We start from the raw sequence: 18,533 nt of genomic DNA, 5'->3' as shown, positions 1-18,533 counted from the left end.
AATAAAAAAAAAACTTAACTCGATATGAGACAAAGTTTTTGTGAGCTAGTTCTGGATAAAACAGTCCTTACCCAAAAATATGAAATTATAATTCCCCTTTCATTTTCAAATATATTTGACGAATAGGAAGTTGATTAGATGTCTGTAATAAATTTTAATCTATACATTAATTTTAATAATTTTTCAGGAGTAGTGAGTAATTTTTTTTTCATCGATTCTGAAAAAGTACACTTTTTTTTAGTTAATACACTATTGTATTAACAGTGCGATGTTTAAAATATATTTGATATGACATCAGATATTGGTTTTTTAAAGAATCTAGTTTGAAAGTTTAAAAAAATTCTTGTCTTGACTTCGTTCCTTTAATATTGACGACGTGTTTGATCATGCTCAGTCGAAACACACATTTTACTATTAATTGGTAATGTTTCTGTATCCGAAAATGGTCATGTGCACACATTTGTTTTTTTTAACAATCTTTGAGGTAGCTACCAATGTATTTCAATAACATAGTATTCTAATGAATACATTAATTCGCACCCAATAAGGTCACATTTGAAAAATTACAACTTTTTATGAGAGAAGTTTAAGGATTCTATAAACGAAATTAGTTGATGAATTAATGTTACGTTACGATTGTAGTTTGATATCTCTTCACAGTTGTCACTATGTTACGGATTGAATGTAAATTTATATAAAATGCAGAAGTAGTTAGAGATGGTCAAATATTATAATTATACTGCTATGCACCGTATACGTGACTTTTTTTTGCTTTAAGTTAGCATTTCGCGTATACTTAGTTTCATGTATTTCGTATTATTTTTATGATTTTAAAGTTACAAAAACAGATTTATGGCTTTGTGTGTGTTGTGTGCGAATTACGATAATTTTCATCACACTTGCTCGTAAACAGTGCCTTAACATGCAGGCAAAGTCGGCTGTAATGTGCTGAATTACGCCATGGACTTTCTCATTACGTTGCGTTACATACAGGACCAATACTGAGGTACCCCCTTTCCAACAAAAGAAGAATCATCAATGTCGGTTCACAAATGCCGGAGTATCGCGCAACACACGTAAAAAAATACAGTCGCATTCGGAACCTTCTCCTTTTTTGAAGTCTGTTAAAAACAAGGGACGGTGTGTCAGCTGCAATCTTCGTAAGAAAGAAAACGTTTTTAGAACTGGAAAGGCTTCAACATTGCTAATGGTAGGTACTGTAGTCTAGGCTCTACTCTATGAGTAGAATTACTGGCTGAGTGAATATAGTTTTGTATTTAGAAATGGGTTTGAAAAAATAGATTAGAAGAAAAGAACATCTTGATAGATCAAAAAATAGCCTCAAGAAGAAAACATGTAAAAATACAATAAATATCAAGTTATGAAGTTAATCCCAGTTTATATTTATAAAGCACCTCACGCTACGCATCCTAAGCTACGTGTCCAGGTTACAGTACCTACATATATACACAATTTGGCATCTAAAACGGTTTTATTGTTACTTATCGCGTTGACCTTATAGCCTATTCTTGGCTCTGTCCAAAACAATACCAGAAGGCCAAAGTTGGCAATTATTACGGCATTATAACGCAGAATATTTTATAGCCGGAAATCGCATAAAACAGTGGCGAGGTCTTGAGGTAAAGTTCAAATCCCTTTTAACTTTGCATTGTTGTATAGCATTTTGTAATCATTTGCGTAACAGGAAATTTAGTTTTTAAAGGTAATGTTTACGTATAACAACACCATCATCATTATACGCCCCACTGATGAGCACGGGTCGAGTAAGTAAGTGTTAGCGAGAGATGTTGCTACTAGACATTCGCAAATGAGTGAACTTTGAAATTAAAGTCGTAGGTAGATGCTGACACAGGGATTCAAACCATCGACTTCTCAGTTGATAATAGCAATAAATCTAACAGGTAGTTGGCTTTGATTAGCACTACGGGTGCTTAGAAGACACCAGATTCGAACCCCGATTCAATTTAAGAAACTTTTCTAAATTAATTCCAGACGTGTTCAACGAACAAGTCGTGCGCCTGGTGGTAAGCGACACGCCTATCCATATTAGCACAGTGCCGCTCAGAGCTTTAATTCGCAAAGATTTGGGGGGCACTACCACTATGTGCCTGTAATTTCACCAGCACCCTTACCCTTCAAAACCGGAACGCAGTAATGCTCACTTTACTGTTTGGCGGCGGATATAGGCAAAGTGTCAGTACACCGTTCTGTTGCGTTATTTTCATCTGGTCCCCTACAACTGATCCACCACCTATTTTAAATCTGAACTGATACCCTCGATATTTAGCAACTCCCGAAGGATCCCCTCTTTGTATTTGTACGGTAAGTACTGTGAACAGAAAAGAAGTTTTAAAATCAAATATTCATTTATTCTGCAATCGTGATTATGTTATAATTATCACAGACAATTTTTTTTGTGACAGTTTATTAATAATTGACATATTATTGCAAATCTCAAGTAACAAAAAAAATCGTTTTTAAGTAATATTTAAAATCTAAGTTTAATGTTATAATTATCACAGACAATATTTTTTTGTGACAAGTCATTAATATTTACGTATTGATATATATATATATAAATACATTTTCTTGTTGATTGTACCACAGTACTTACCAAGAATAAGTTTGTGGCCCTTACAAATCGGGTACAAAACAAGGGTATCCGGTAGGAATAAAATATAGATATTTATTCTTGATCCTCTGCATAGGTGATCTGATGGGAGTAGAAAATAATATATAATAAAACGGATCCACCAGTGGATCGGTTTTAGAGAATCAGATGGGAATAATCCCTTCTGTTCTGTTTAGCGCATTCGGAGTTGCTTCTCTGGTAGAAGAGACACAGGAGAGACCAGTACTTGGCGAGTTTGTTAACAACGTTTTATTATTATATGAGCTTTCCTTGTATACATAACAAGTGTATTACACAGTACTGTCTACGTTTATATATTAAGCACACATCGTATTCTGTTTCTGATACACAAGCCGCAATAGTATAATTTGTGTTCTAATTAGCGTGCACAATTAATTGGTTATCAACAACTTAACTAGCTAGCTAGCATTACCATGCTCCTTCGTAATTGCTGTAATATTAAGCACGTATATGTGATTAAACTTGAATGTTAATACAAATTGTGTAAATTTAGCTGACTGTGAAATTTCTTATCGGTGTAGACTACGATCTATAATTCAATATTATAATTCAGGCCAAGAGATGCTCAATTCGTCTGTGTGAAAAAGGTCTCTGATCTCTTTTCAAAATTGGAAGATTATTAGAAGCCTCTAGGAGTGCTTGATAATAATTTGTGATCAGCCTTAGTTATTCGCCATTTTTCAATATGGCCGCCATACAAGCATTTTTTTGACGGCAGATAAAAATTTCCTTTAATTCAAATGAAAATCGGCATGTGGGTGTTTTACAATTTTGTGGGTGAGTACAAATTACAGTCAAACTCACGAGAGAAATAATGTAGGCCATACAAATATTTCTCCCGACCCAGGAATCGAACCCGGGACCTCTGCGTGGCAGAGCAGCATGGTAACCGTTAGGCCACGGAGGCAGTTTAAAACTAGTGGAGTTATTTCACAAAAAAGATCCTTAACAGATGTGGCTTTATTACAAAGGCCAAGGTGCGGTTTGGTTCAACAAAATTGAAATCAACAAACAACGTTTTATTAAACATGTTTCCCCCTTTCACAGATAATCACACATAACCGTGAAGTGAAACAAAGCGGTTATTACGAAGGTTTTAGCAATTAGCTCATTACAACATGTGCTTTAGTCAATCCGCATTCTTAATAACAGTAAGATTCTGACCTTTACATCGTAAATACGTATCATATCAAGCGAGGTGACAGCTCGTGACAACGTGTTAGTATTACACTGACTGCAACTGACGGACTGACAGGTTATTTGTTTGGCAATAAAGTTTCACTTTGTTAATATAAATAAAACAGAAATTTGGAACTTTATGTGTATCCATTTCCTAATTCTCCGTTTATTTTGTTTAATATGACATGCCACCAAAAAGTCCTTGCGCAAAAAGTGGTGCGCTTTGTATGGTACCGCGACAAATATTGTTTTTCTATTAAAACAATACTGTTGGTTTTTTTGGGATATTTAAGGATGAAATAAATATTTTTGTGGTAATAAAATATACGCATAATTTACAATTTCGGTATTAATAACTTTTATTGCAAATGAGAAAATATTTTTCGATTAAAATATTTATTTCTACATTAGATTATATTATATATCGTTGGTTTTGAGGGCAGTTAGTTAAATGCGGCAGTTGGTGGCAGCAAAATTTATGAAATCTAATTAAGATAGACTAAAAAGTCGATTAAGTGATATTAGTAACCGGTTGACGGCGGTAAAAACAAATAGCTTTCAATTTATAAAATATGGGTTTTAAATTTAGCATTCTTTAAAACATAAATGAGAAATATTAAAAAGATACGTACTTGCGGGCAAGATTACATTTCTAAGCATTATAAAAAATACAAGTATCGTAAATGTCTATACAATTTAATTTAAAATTAACCTTGAACACACAGAAGTTTTTGCGCAAAAATTCTTATGTCTGCATCGGATATGTTTAGTCTCGTATTTTTACGTAATGTACAACTATTGGGAATTTGTTTTTATAGTTTTTGTATATATGGAGTATAGTGTTGTATGTATAATGTAAATTTGTTTATAGAAATATTCAAGAAAAACATTTTTCCCCCAATGCACAAGCATTGGGGGAATACCGCACCACAGTTGTCTGTGGTGCGGTATGTATCAAATTATAAATGAAATACATAAGAAAAAAACTTTAACCAATTATAATTACATATTGGTCATGTTGACCTACAATGTTTTATCATCTTTCGTGTAATTTTAAAATACTTCTTTTATAAAAAAATTCTATCTTTGCTTAGTGTGGCTCTCCGCACCCGCGTTGCACTGAATGTGCTGTATAGACGTCTCGGACGTCAGCATAGGCCATCTGCGTCGCACTGTTAGGGGTCTACAGTTTTAAGTGTCTTACGATGGTCTCTTAGTTACCGAAGTGGAGTCCATTCAAACATTTTGCAAAAGTTGAAAAATTATGGCAATATTATACTCAGTCTGAAGTTAACTAATGTCAATTTTGACGAATTATCGATAGGGTGTTTATTAAAAAAACTATTCGTCACATTTTCATTTGCCACGTTTGCCTTTTTTATTTGTGTCCTTTTGGTGCCAGTGTGCGATTGCCGCTAAGGTACCTAGTAGTAATGCGCAAGTTAAAACATCAAAAACGACTTACAATTTTATTCAGTATAACACACCCGAGCTAGTCACTTTTGTACAACCCTCTTACACGTCATGCTCCTTTTTAACCCCTTTTAAAACGTCACATGGTGTATGGACGGGCCATTGGCAGCACTCCAAAACTCAGAACCTTCGCGTTAAGATTTCGAATCATTTACGTGTAGGCACTTTGCTGTAAGCGATTTTGATTCTTACCGTTAAGAGAGTAGTTGCTTTCGGTTTAATACCAGCTGTTCTATAAACGTGTTTATGACGTCTGAAAATTCGTTCCTTTAACATTTCTACTGTATAAGGCTGCCTTTCCTGAGGTAGCGAAGCGGTGCGAGGATGTGTAGCGGCGTTGTGAAACGGTGTGATGTTTTCCACCAAAGCTGTGCGAGGATGCGTTACGAACTCTTTTCATCTATGCGCAGGCGTCTGTCGCATCCATCCATCGCACACATTCCTCGCACACATCTCTCGCACACATTTCTTGCTATTTGCAGCTAACCCTTTTCCACCAAAACTGCGCTAAGCGAGGCTTGGAAAATGAAGTAATCCTATCGGTGGATTTTTTCTCGCACATCGCCTTGCTACGTCGCACATCTCTGATGGAAAGGCAACCTTAGTCTCCTTTGTCCCCCGTCTTTAGGCCTGGTCCAATGGGGGTTGGGGACTTAACGCATTTTCTAATGAACTTAACGCGTATTCCTTTACCGGAAGCAAGAGGTATTGCTCAAATTTCCACAAATATACGCAATTTAGAAATTAAAGTCATGAGTACTCTGCTGCCACAGGAATTCGAAATGTCGCGAGAAGCAAACGTAATCCCAATGGACTACTACCGCTCTCATTTACCACCGATTGTAATTTCTTTTTTGCACATTGAAAATTTTATTTTTAAAAGCTACTATTCTCCATTAATCGTCGACCTTTTTTAACCGACTTGAACAAAAGGAGGAGAGTCTCAATAAGACTAAATTTTTATTGTGTGTATGTTACCCGATTACTCCGGCATTTGTGAACCGATTTTGATGATGCTTTTTTTTGTTGGAAAGAGGGTACCTCAGTATTGGTAGGGTGTCCCATTTAAATTTGAAGAAAATATTCCACCTCTAAGCATGGCAAACTAGGGGATGAATCCGGTTTCGCGCACTTCCCGGTAACAGATTGTTTACTTTTTAGTTTCAGTTTATATGTATACATAAGCAAAGTTTAAAGTCGGTTCCTTTTTTTTAATAAAAATTACATACATCAAATGATGTAACTCATTAATAAAATCGGTTTGACACGAGCTGCATGTTCAAAATGTGAAGTGGTATACCTAAAATACGTTGACTTAAAAATTCACCTCTTGTGAGTTAGGACACTTAGTATGATAATATAAGCAAATAGTCGCTTAGTTTATCATGATCGTGATGAAAACAGCATGTCGGTGACAGTTTAAAAAACTATTCAACTTATTAAAAGACTTTATAAACTCGTTTTAAGTCTAATTGGGCACGAGTCTAAAGTTAGTTATCAGATTTAAATGAAACCAAGTAATTTAAATTTTATTTAATATGATAGAAGTGTGAATAAATTAAACCCACCCGTAAATGAGAGTCCGTGACCGTGTTGTAGCTACGGTCACGGATCTAGAAGACCGCGTGACCTGATGCGGCCGAAACTGAACTTGACCTGGGTCCAAGTGTGTTAATTTTGAATCATCTAAGTTGTGTGCATAGAGTGTCAATGGCAGGATCTTGTTCGGTATTCTGCTTAATGTTTAGAGGCTTGTCAGTCGCTCGCTATCCAGCTACTATTCAATTTTGTAGGTATTCTGCTCTTTAATAGCGGGTCGATGGCACGTAGTATACTAATATTATATGTAATTAATTTGAAGGCTAAATTGCAGATTAAACTAGAAGATAATTGCAACTTTTTCATTGAAAAAAAAAAACCGACCTCAAAACCGACTTTTTTTCGATTTGCATGGCATTCCCTCATCGATTCTGACTTCTTGATGACATTGGGACTGTTACGGACTCCTTTGTACATTTTATATTTTCTTTTCTGATTGTCATGGTGACGGTGTTTGTTGATTACATGTATTGTGTCAAGTAAAAAATCGATTTTTATTTGCGGAAAATAATTAGTGATTTGCGTTAGCCGAAACGAACCCGGAACAGCTTCGTCCGGATTAGGGACCACCTCGAGAGTCGCCCTTTCAAACAAAAAAATAATTTTCAAAATCGGTCCACAATTGATGGAGAAATCGGTGAGGACTGATATGTCTATAAAATGTAAAGACTTTCCTCGATTTCCATGGGATTCCTTCATCAGATTCTGACTTGGTGACCTTTCCAATTCTTGTAACTCTATCGATCGAATCGATAGAGAGAATCGAAAGAGATCGAGAAGAATTGGAGAGGATGTGGGCTTTATTTAGCTGTATCCAATGGAGCAATAAGCATTTTTGACGTAACTTTATTTATGCCATTCTTCCATGAGGGGTGCGATATTATGATCATACATCATAAGTGAAAACCTATACAGTGTTTATCACACATGAAAGTAATAAGAATAATACGAATTACATGAAAGAAATACAATTATATATAATGTCAAATTTTATAACACATAGTTAGGACACTAGAAGAAGTCAGTATAATGTTAGGTATTTTAGAAGCTAAATAAGGTGCGTAATTCTTGGTGTATTGTGTAGCGGTATTGAGGCGCCCAGGCCGCTATTTTGGTACCGCCCGAGAACGTGTAGTACGTGTGCCGAAAAAATAACCACTTTGCCTTCTATTAGAAACGCGTGGCTATGCTAGGGTTACTGCTTATTACAGTGCGATAGGTAATATAATTTTTATCATACTTACTCGTAAATGGTACGATTGCAAGGTGGCTGCTTGACTATAATGCCCCAAATAAAACCCACGGGCCTTTTTCTTTCCATTTCAGCCATGAGCGGTAAGGAGTTTTTTTTAATTTGTACATAGGTCAGGTTTCAGTTCAAGTAAGGAGGATACTTAAATTCAAAATCAAAACATTCGCTTAAAATTTACCATAAACAGAAATTTTATTGCAGTTCAGCCACATACTACTTAAATACTTGGTATTAACATTTTTTTTTATTTGATTTTAATTATTTTTAACCGACTTCAAAAAAAGGAGGAGATTCTCAATTCGACTGCTTGTTTTTTTTGTATGTATGTATGTATGTTACGTGATAACACCGGTATTTGTGAACCGATTTTCACGATTCTTTTTTTGTTGGAAAGAGGGTATCTCCATAGTGGTCCCATTCAATTTTGAAGAAAATCATCCACCTCTAAGGGTGGCTGTTCACGCATGAAGATTCATTTTTATATATAGCGCCTAAGTTTATTATAAGGAGCAATTATTTTAATGGTTGATTTTGCTATTCTCCAATTCAAGGCGTCTTTCCCTCAATATATTTTGAGAAGTGAGAACCGATTCTTATTATCTCTCGTGTCAAGTCCCGTATAGTGGCGAACTAGGGGATATTTCAATAAAACTTGGCAAATAGACGTCATTTGCGAAAAACATAATATTGTTGTGTTGTGAACCATATTTATTCATACAAGAAATGAACATTGTATTAATTTCCTTGCAAATATGATGAAAAACGGTGTATGTATCGCAGACGCTAAAAATACAAAGAGTTACTAAACTCGAGTTACAAAAGCCCTCAGACTTCGGCTTCGGGCCTCTAATAGACCCTCGTTTTTAATTTCTTATTTATCGTTCTCAACACACAATGTTCTATTATTACCGTAACTAATTGCAATTTTACATAGGAGTTTCTAGTAGAAGTGTAAGCGCTTGTAGCCCAGGGACAACGATTGTCGTCATGTACCTACCTATTATGACTATAATTTCTGAGTTACGTTTGTTATTGTCAAGTAGCAATTTCTTTCGCTAACGATGAAAGAACGTATCGTGATGATAACTGCATGTCGAAGAAAGTTCACAGCCTTTGGATAACGTGTGAAGTTGCCAACCCATATTGAGCCAACATGGCAGTGGGAGCAGTGGGACATATAATAAGTCGATGATGTAGTTTGTACTAAAGGTTGTAAGATTTTGGTGGTTATTAATTAATTAATGTCACTAGTAATAAGTTCTTGCCGCGGTATGTAATTTATCTTTTTTATTCTTCTCCCGGTGTTTCATAGCTGTTAAAGGTTTTACTAATAACCTGGTAAGCAAAACCTAGCCAGAAAAATCATACGGTGGCAAGAAACCACTATAACTAGAGACATTCGTACTTAATAGCATGAGGATAACAAAATTATTCAAGTTTCCACTCATTTATAGAACAAAATATCGCATGGTTCTACTTAACCATTATTAATTTGCATATTTCTCTCCAAACTGGTTTGTTGTTTTGGATGTAAACTGTGAGTAATACTTGGTTATTTGTGGTCAAATACTTAAGAAAAGTTTCTGTGAAGTTTCTGAAAAGTACCTGCATAGGTAACTATGCATCAAGTGCTTTTATTGTCTAGATTACGCATTGTTGTCCGAATATTAACCAACAAATAATGCGTTTTAAATCAATAGACAACCCTAATTAGCACCGATATGGTTTTATCAGCCGTCTTACGGGCGACCTTGCAAACTATACGTGACTAATGGCTGGTCACACCCGTTCGAATTCAAATTTCGAATGCCAAATCAATTTTCGAATATGGATTGCTGCACAAATTGATATTTTGAAATGACATCGATTTATTAGTTGTTTTTCTTTTAAGCCTTTTGTCGATGTAATTGTTGTCACTTGCCAGTACGAGATTTTATTTTTGCTTTCACTCGGTTTTTTAACGTGTGCCCTTTTTATATAGTTAGTTCACTTATAGTTCGTTACTCAAGTGTTACGTAACACGGCTTTATGATGTCGCGTTTCTACACAACAAATGACAAATACTGTGAATAAATACCTTCCTGCCATCCTCTCCTACTAAATATTATTATTGCAATGTGAGCATTTCTATGTTCCGGATCTCAAGGGTGCTGGTGAAGTTACAGGCAAATGAGACTAGTCAACTTATGTCTCAGGGTCGACGGGCGCAATGGCAGTGCCTCACAGATCTTTGCGATTTAAAGCTCTAAGGGGCGCTACAACTGTTATGGACAGGCGTGTTCCTTATGACCAGGCGCACGACTTGTCCGTCCCGTTACTTTGTATAGTAAAAAGAAATCAGTTGATGTGGTTGTCTGGCTCATTGTCGTGGCTGAACGGTTGCCGTGCTGGTCGGACATGCGGAGGTGCTGTGTTCGATTACCAGATTGGGATACATTTATATGGCCTACATTTATTTCTCTAGTGAGTTTGGGTGTAATTTATGGTTGTCCATGGCACCCGCGATATAGGATTTTCCCTAGTGCAGGTATACGAGTGTGTCCGTTGTTATTGTTGTTATTATTAGTTTTTACGAATTAAGGTGATATGCAGTTACAAAATAATAAAATAATTGTAATTTATTCTTCCATTAAGTGCAGTAAGTACACTTATGTGAATGTTAAGTAAATATTAGTTGTTGTTTAAGAAAAGGCTGGTGCTTCTACTCGAGTCAACGACAAACACCAATAAAATAACAAACTAGTGTTAAATTTCTTTGGCCCGGAAAGCAGCCAAGGTGCTTATAGTGTACAGCCACTGACTAAAATAAAATTCTCTGAGCTTTAGCCAGCAGCACTACACTACATGTAAAATAACTCACTAAAAGAAAAAAATGTATTTTGCACGCATTTGCTCTCGTGTCTTCAAATACGGATGTACTTTGTGACACTTTAAACTGAGCGTGTGGGTTTCCTTATTACGGGTCTGGACGAATTTACCAGCGTTTGTGCTTATTACGATTTCTAATTTGTTTTGTAAGTTTTTTTTAGTAAGTGTATTGTGTAATTTGTAATCCTCTGTAACGAAAGTCGAGCCATAAAGGTCTTTATAAAGAACGTCAGACAGGATAGTAGGATGAATGGCTCTTTAAATATACTGCTAAAGGAAATTGCCCACGATAATGCATTAACGCTCAACGGTGAGTTATTAGATGTGATATTGGAAAATGTTTCCTAGGGAAATTTTATAATGGACGCTTTTATTAGAATTAAGGTGCTAGGATGGTTTTTACATTATAATCGGTATGAACCTAAACAAACACACTCTATTAGATACACGCCCTCAGTTTATACTGCCTCTGCGGCCGAACGGTTACCAAGCTGAATCGCCACGTAGAGGTCCCGAGTTCAATTCCCGCGCCGGGAGAAATATTTATATGGCCTACATTTATTTCTCTCGTGAGTTTAAGTGTTATTTGCGGTTGTCTATGTACACACATATGGACATATGGTACCCCTGGTGCGGTGTATTATTGTGTGCGTTATTATTATTATTGTTGTTGCTAACAAATTCACGACAACCAACCACGTCATGGTTTACTTTACGTTTTACAATGGAGTAGGCCGTAGACCAAGCGATGTGTAAAAGCAAAAAAACCTTGAAAAAACATGTCGCGCAAGTTTTTTAGTGTTTTGTTTTTAGAAATCCCGTTAAGTTTAACTAGTAAACACGGTTTTGCGGTCCTATGAAAAATGAATCACATTTTTTTCTATAAAAAATACAAAAACGCGTAAAGCACATAAATCGAAATTTACTGCCCTCCATAACATATATGCATAACATTGGCGAGATTTAATATAAGACTTAGAAAATTATTCTCTATGTAGTAGGTATTGAACGGAAAATGTTTTGCAATGCAACGTTTGTTGTATACCTTTTTCTTCTTTTTTATGACACTAAGTAACGGGACGAACAAGTCGCGCGCCTGGTGGTAAGCGACACGCCTGTCCACAGCAGTAGCAGTGCCGGATCTGAGGGACATTGTTACTGCTATCACCCTGAGGCATAAGTTAACAAGTCCCACATGCCTTTAATTTCACCAGCACTGTTACCCTTCAAAACCGAACCGCAATAAAGTGAGCATTACTGCTTGAGGGCAGAAATAGGTAAAGTGGTAGTACTTCCCACAACAAACAAAGCTCTACTGCTACTAAAAATTGGTTAAATTATTTGTAAAAATGTGTAACGTTAGTTCAGCGCACTTGTTTTCATCTCTTAACGAACTTTTGTAAATTTTATTTTTATAAATCTAGTTTCGGGACGAACAACTCGTGCGCCTGATATTAAACTACACGCCTGTGCATAACAGTTGCAGTGCCACTCAGAGGTTTAAATCTGCCACTGGCCCATCACCCTGAGACATAAGTTGACAATACTCAAGTGCCTGTAATTTCACCAGCACCGTTACCCCTCAAAATTGCTTTAGTTATTTTTAAAAATATGTACAGCGCTAGTTTAGCACACTTGCTTCTATCCATCGCTTAACTTACTTGAATTAAGGAAACTTTACAGGTGTGTGTTTTCGACTTACTTACTGCTGCGTCTTGAGCTGTCACTCGGGGTCAAACTTGTTACATTAATAAGTTCTGTTCATTTATAAAAAAAGTAATAACGACCAATTAGTAAAGAATGTTCGCTTTTAAAAACTAAGTCAGTATTTAATTACGGCATAAATGTCAAATGCCAGAAGACAGGTGCCTATATCTTCCACAAGCTAGTAGAACTCCTTGTGAAAGAGTTCGTCCAGGGAAGTGCCACCTGACCTAATTCTGCCATCAAGCAGTAATGTGAGCGTTACTGCGTTCCGAAGGGTTAAGGTGCTGGTGAAATTACAGGCATATGGTACTTGTCAACTTATGTCTCTGGATGACGGGCACAGTGGCATTGTCCCTCAGATCTTTGCGACTTAAAGTACTGATGGCAATGCAACTGTCATGGATAGGCGTGTCGATTACTGCCAGGCGTCAAAATATAGGTACATACTTAGAATAATAACGCATAGAATGATAGTTTCATATCAAACGAACCGTCACAAGTGAGTCAAAAATCAAATTAATGTAGGCTAGTTTTAGTAGTAGGTTAATTGTCGGTTTTAGTGAATATTTATATAAAAATACAAGTTGAAACGCGTTACTTCCTTGTGGAATGTGATGTTAGTATCTATTTTATGTTCGTCCGACGTATTTTTACACTCATTTTCCGCACATTTCGTCATTTTTAGCTAAAATTCTTGAGCTGTTCGCGGTGCAAGTTGACTTTGAGCACTGAAGGTCCGCCCGCTCGTGTAGGCCCTTTTGGCGCGCTTCAATTTGCCTCACTTAGCGTGTGCGGACTAGGTTCCTATGCGTTATTATTCTAAGGCACATAACGATTTTCTTCCTATGACCACATAAACGCCCACATAAAAGTGTACTTTATAACGAAAACTATCGCATTAACATTTAACGCTCTATGTTCTATACATCGCCTTAGGGTAAATAGAAAAACAGTTTAAACATATTCCTAATTATCGAGTTCTTAGGTTTTCACGATTGTTACACATAGGAAATGAAACTGTTTTTGCGGATTGAAATCGGTCAACCGTAACCATGGGACCTGCAAAGGGCCCGAAACGTCGGTTTGTTTGAAAAAACAAATATACACGATTTAAATCCGGAAAATTTCATGTCCTATATTCTTAATTAATTTATTTGTGAAAATACGGGTTGAATAGAAAATGACATGTTCAGTAATTATAGTTTCACTGTGTTCTGCAAAGCATTAGGCATACATACTGAATACATACAACATATTGAAGGTGTATTATACGTTTACTCACACACACTTCAACAGGTTAAACCAGGTTTAACATGTGTTTTTAATAATATATCACATGGGCGTGCTCATTTGAATATAATAAGTTAGTCAGTAATTTAAAACCCCGGTAGCATTTTTCATACAAAACTTAGAATGTACTTTTTTTGACCTAAAACATATAGTAGTTTTTAATGAACATTGTATAATAAAACTCGCTGGTATGCAACTGCTGTTTATTCTTCTAAAATTAAAAAAAAACTGAAACACTCCTTAACTACACGTTCTTTTTAGATCTTCCGAAATGGCGCCTCTCTAACACTCATTCCACTATTTTTATTGAACAGTGTTCCTACTTTGTATGATTATGCGATGGAACCATTCCAAAAGAGGAATATTTCACAACAAACATGATATTGCAATAAACAATTTAGGTGTGCATGCTCCAACTTCGACCTCATCCTCACTTACCATGCTAGCACGGCAGACAGCGACTTGCGCGAGAACGACATAAAGCGCGAGATCTCCGTACGAGAATAGCAGTATCGCAAGTGAGATGGGGGTCAAATGCGCACTCATGAAAATCATGTAAACCCTACATTTGGACATTTGGCGCTTTTCCCATTGTAATTTTTTGGGACTTAGGACGCTTTTACTCGTGTCTCTTTTCCTTAATATTAGAAGAAATAATAATTATAACTTTTTTATAAAAAAAGACCGTCCTCAAAAGTTCGTGGATTTACATCTATTTGTTAAGTTTTATTGAAATCGGTTTGCGGAATCGGTTGGCACCTTTAGAGGCGGAATATTTTCTTTACCTTGTTTTCAATAAAAATCGGTTCACGAATAATAAATAATCCATAATAATAAATAACATACAAAAATATGAGTCGAATTGAGAACCTCCTCCTTTTTCGAAGTCCGTTAATAAAGTATATTAAAGGTCATCAATGGTGAGTATGATGAGTTTTTGTCGCGCTCAACATCTTCGTCGTTTATGTTATTAGCTGCAACGTCATTCGACATTTTTCACGTGTTGTTATGTCGATTGACATGTGGTTTAATGAATGTGGCGCTTAATTAAACTTTGATATGTAAATAAATATCACCTGTTCTGTTTTTTCTGGCTTAGTGTAGCAGAATTAATTAAACACGAATCTGTCAATACCTTTGCGTGTTCTGATTGGTTGATGTTTATTTACTACGGCATCTACGCCGTTAGCTTATTATGGATAGTACTTCTTAGGAAACTAAATAGTACAACATCAATCAATTTATACGTCTCAGTGCTGGGCACGGGTCTTCTCTCAAGCAACGGGTGTATTTTGTGGTTATCTATGTGTGTGTCCATGACACCCGCAACACAGGGTTTCCCTAGTGTGGGGCTACGTTGAGTGTATGCGTGATTATTATTCATTATATTTCGTATATAAATTCCGAAAACTCAGAGGTGCGAGTCCAACCCACGGCTTCAGTACTTACTAAAATGTACTTACTTTTCTTTGTGGCGTATTTTTCATACTGATTCAGTATAACAGTTACACTTTACCACTCACGGCTGATCTCGTCAACATGTGTTAAATCATTGGATTTTGTCACTACGTTGTTGATATTTCTCTATGGAGAAGTTATAACAGGTAACTATACAGAAAGCTCTTGGAAATCGCAGTGCAAAGCTCGTAGTTGGTTTTGAGATCAATGTAGCCAAACTGGGTACCCCGTTCTATCATATTCCGATATTTACTTTCCTGGTAAATGTGAAAGAATTCGTCCTGGGAAGTAATGCTAATTTTTGCCGCCAAGCACTACTTGTGGTATTCCGGATTTAAAGGTGCTGGTGTTAAGAAAAGTAAAGGAAAAGAGTTTTCTTAGAAGGGTAAATCGAATGAAAGAAAGACAGAGGAAGATTACGAAGAGACGAAGTTATTCGATCAGATACGGTAAAAATGTTATTGTTTAGAAGCTGTAGAGCTTCTTGTAATGCGAGCATTACTGTTTTGGTTTTGAAGGGTACAGGTGCTGGTGCAATTACAGGCATATAGTTTTTAACAACTTATGTTTCAGGGTGACAGGCGCAGTAAGAGTGCCCCTCAAATCTTTGCCATCTAAAGCTCTGAGTGCCACTGCAACTGTTATGGACAGGCATGTCGCTTTCCACCAGGCGCACGCCTGGTTCGTCCCGACACTTGGTATCACAGAAAAGTCCATAAACTGGTTATATTAATCATAGTTAATAGTTACTATTAACCAATTTGTAAAGGTAATAAAATATCGACAGCAGCCTGCAGATTTGTTGATTGCCAATAAATACAATGGGTGCGTTTTGTGTTCAAAAGGTATAATTTGTGCACTATTATCGCGAACCAACTTGCCTTGACCGCGGGGAGGAATTTGTTAGGTAGAACGGATTCTGACTTAGAACAGTGCGATGGTAATAAACCACTAGTTATTTATTACATACGCTTGTATATTTAATTTACAGATCAGAAGTGGTGGGATAATCAGACGCTTGTTTATCTAGAATTCGATTGCATGAAATGCGCTTTTGTATCGAAAAAATCCCATGGCTGACGAAATTGTTAAGTATTAACTTGAAGGAAAATAAACGTTTAGAATGTTATTTGTTATTTTATGTACCATTTCATTTAACTTTTGTCATATATCTCTTGTCGGTGGAGTGATCGCCAACCATCTTTGGTCATCTTTTTTAAAAAAAGGGGAGGTTCTCAATTCGGCTGTATTTTTTTGTATGTACTCGTATGTTACGCGATAACTCCGTGCGAACCGATTTAGATGATTATTTTTATTGGAAAGAGGTTACCTCGGTATTGGTCCCGTTCAATTTGAAGAAAATATTCCACCTTTAAGCGTGGCAAACCAGGAGATGAATCCGGTTTCGCGTACTTTCCAGTAACCGGTTTCAATAAAACTTGGCAAATAGATGTAATTCCACGAACTTTTGAGGTCGGTTATTTTTTAAAAAAAAGTTATAATTATGATACCAAGTGAGAGGACGCACAAGTCGTGCACCTGGTGTTAAGCGACACGTCTGTCCGTAGCAGTTGCAGTGTCACAGAGCTTTAAATCGCAAATATCTAAGGGACGTTACCGCAGCGTCTGTCATCCTGAGACATACCAGTAACGTTTACCCTTCAAAACCAAATGCTCGAATTACTGGTCGGCGCCAGTACTTTCTTGGACGAATTCTTTCATAAGAAGCTCTACAGCGACTAAATATTACATTTTTAGCTTATTTGATGTAGTAACTTCATCCCTAATATGTTCCTCTGTCTTTCCTTTGATTCACCCTTCTAAGAAAACTATCGTGACGTGTCAGATGCCCAAACATCTTTTTCTTCCCCTTCGGTTCTCTATTGCCTTTAATAAGCTTCTCTTTTCCTGTACTTTTCTTAACATCTTCTCATTGGTTTTTCTTTACATCCAATTTAACTATTAAGTTGGATAATAAATTTCTTAGGCAAGCCGATGCAAATATCATTCCACATGGATTTGAATTTGAATTATGAAACTTTGCTAGACATTTCATTGTTTTTAGAGACTTGAAAGGAATGTTTTCATCGCATAAACCTGCGTGAGAATTACATACTTCTCTATTGGATTTATGCCACGTTTAGTAATCTAACTCTGACTTAGCGTGAAATATTGACTAGCCCATCCTTTCCATTTTAATCTAGTTATTTCTCATTCTGTACAAGCCTGACTTCGAACTTTACGACCCCCAATGTTCGAATTTACACTTTCAAAGTTTATCAGCGAACATTATTGTTTAAGTTATGTGTTAGTATTCATTTATGGTACGGCTTGGTCGTTATGAACAACTATAATATTATATGCATAACTAGGGTTCCAGTTTAAATCACGAAGTTTTGGTAGACGTTTTTAGACTAGAAGCAATATTGTAATAATATAAGGCCGTGCAATTCTTGTCTATCGAATTTATATCTTGTTAAGTATCTAAAGCTCACTCGGCCTTAATGTAGCAAAATTGTAAATTAAAAAACCTACCTCAAAAGTTTGCTTATCCGTTTTCGCTATGCTTTATTTTCATTGGAATTAAGCCTATTTGCCAAGTATTAAATTAAGTTAACGAAACGTGGGCGAAACAGAATTTCAAATTCATCCCCTAATTTATCGCGCTTAGAGATAAAATATTTTCTTCAAATCTAAATGGGACCACTACTGAGGTACCCCCTTTCCAACAAAAAAGTATCATCGAAATTGGTTCACAAATGTCGGACTTCTCGCGTAATATACACACAAAAAAACTCCCTTTGTTGAAATGGGTTAAGAAATTAAAAAGATTTTTGTATTTTATAATTTATTTTTGTATTTTTTTACTACAATCCTGTTCTTTACTACCATCTTTTAAATTAGTTGAAATATCTTAACTCTGTGGAAATAACGATCATAAATAAACAGGATATAACAAAACGATCAGGCGTTATTCGAACTGGTGATATATCTCAACTAAAAACAATAATTTAAGTCCAATTAACCACCGAC

At 36.1% G+C, this 18,533-nt stretch overlaps 1 protein-coding gene across 1 annotated transcript in view; it reads left to right on the top strand.

The window, feature by feature from the left end:
• The window catches only part of LOC113239623 (acyl-CoA:lysophosphatidylglycerol acyltransferase 1-like), a 542,108-nt gene that overhangs the window by 49,349 nt on the left and 474,226 nt on the right, over positions 1-18,533 (top strand). The gene's annotated exons all lie outside the window — the stretch shown is intronic.

This window comes from Hyposmocoma kahamanoa, unplaced genomic scaffold, assembly GCF_003589595.1.
Source record: "Hyposmocoma kahamanoa isolate Upper Pololo Valley unplaced genomic scaffold, ASM358959v1 114, whole genome shotgun sequence".
NCBI lineage: Eukaryota > Metazoa > Arthropoda > Insecta > Lepidoptera > Cosmopterigidae > Hyposmocoma > Hyposmocoma kahamanoa.
Note: the sequence above shows the minus strand (reverse complement) of the source record. Positions and strands in the feature narration are given on the sequence as shown.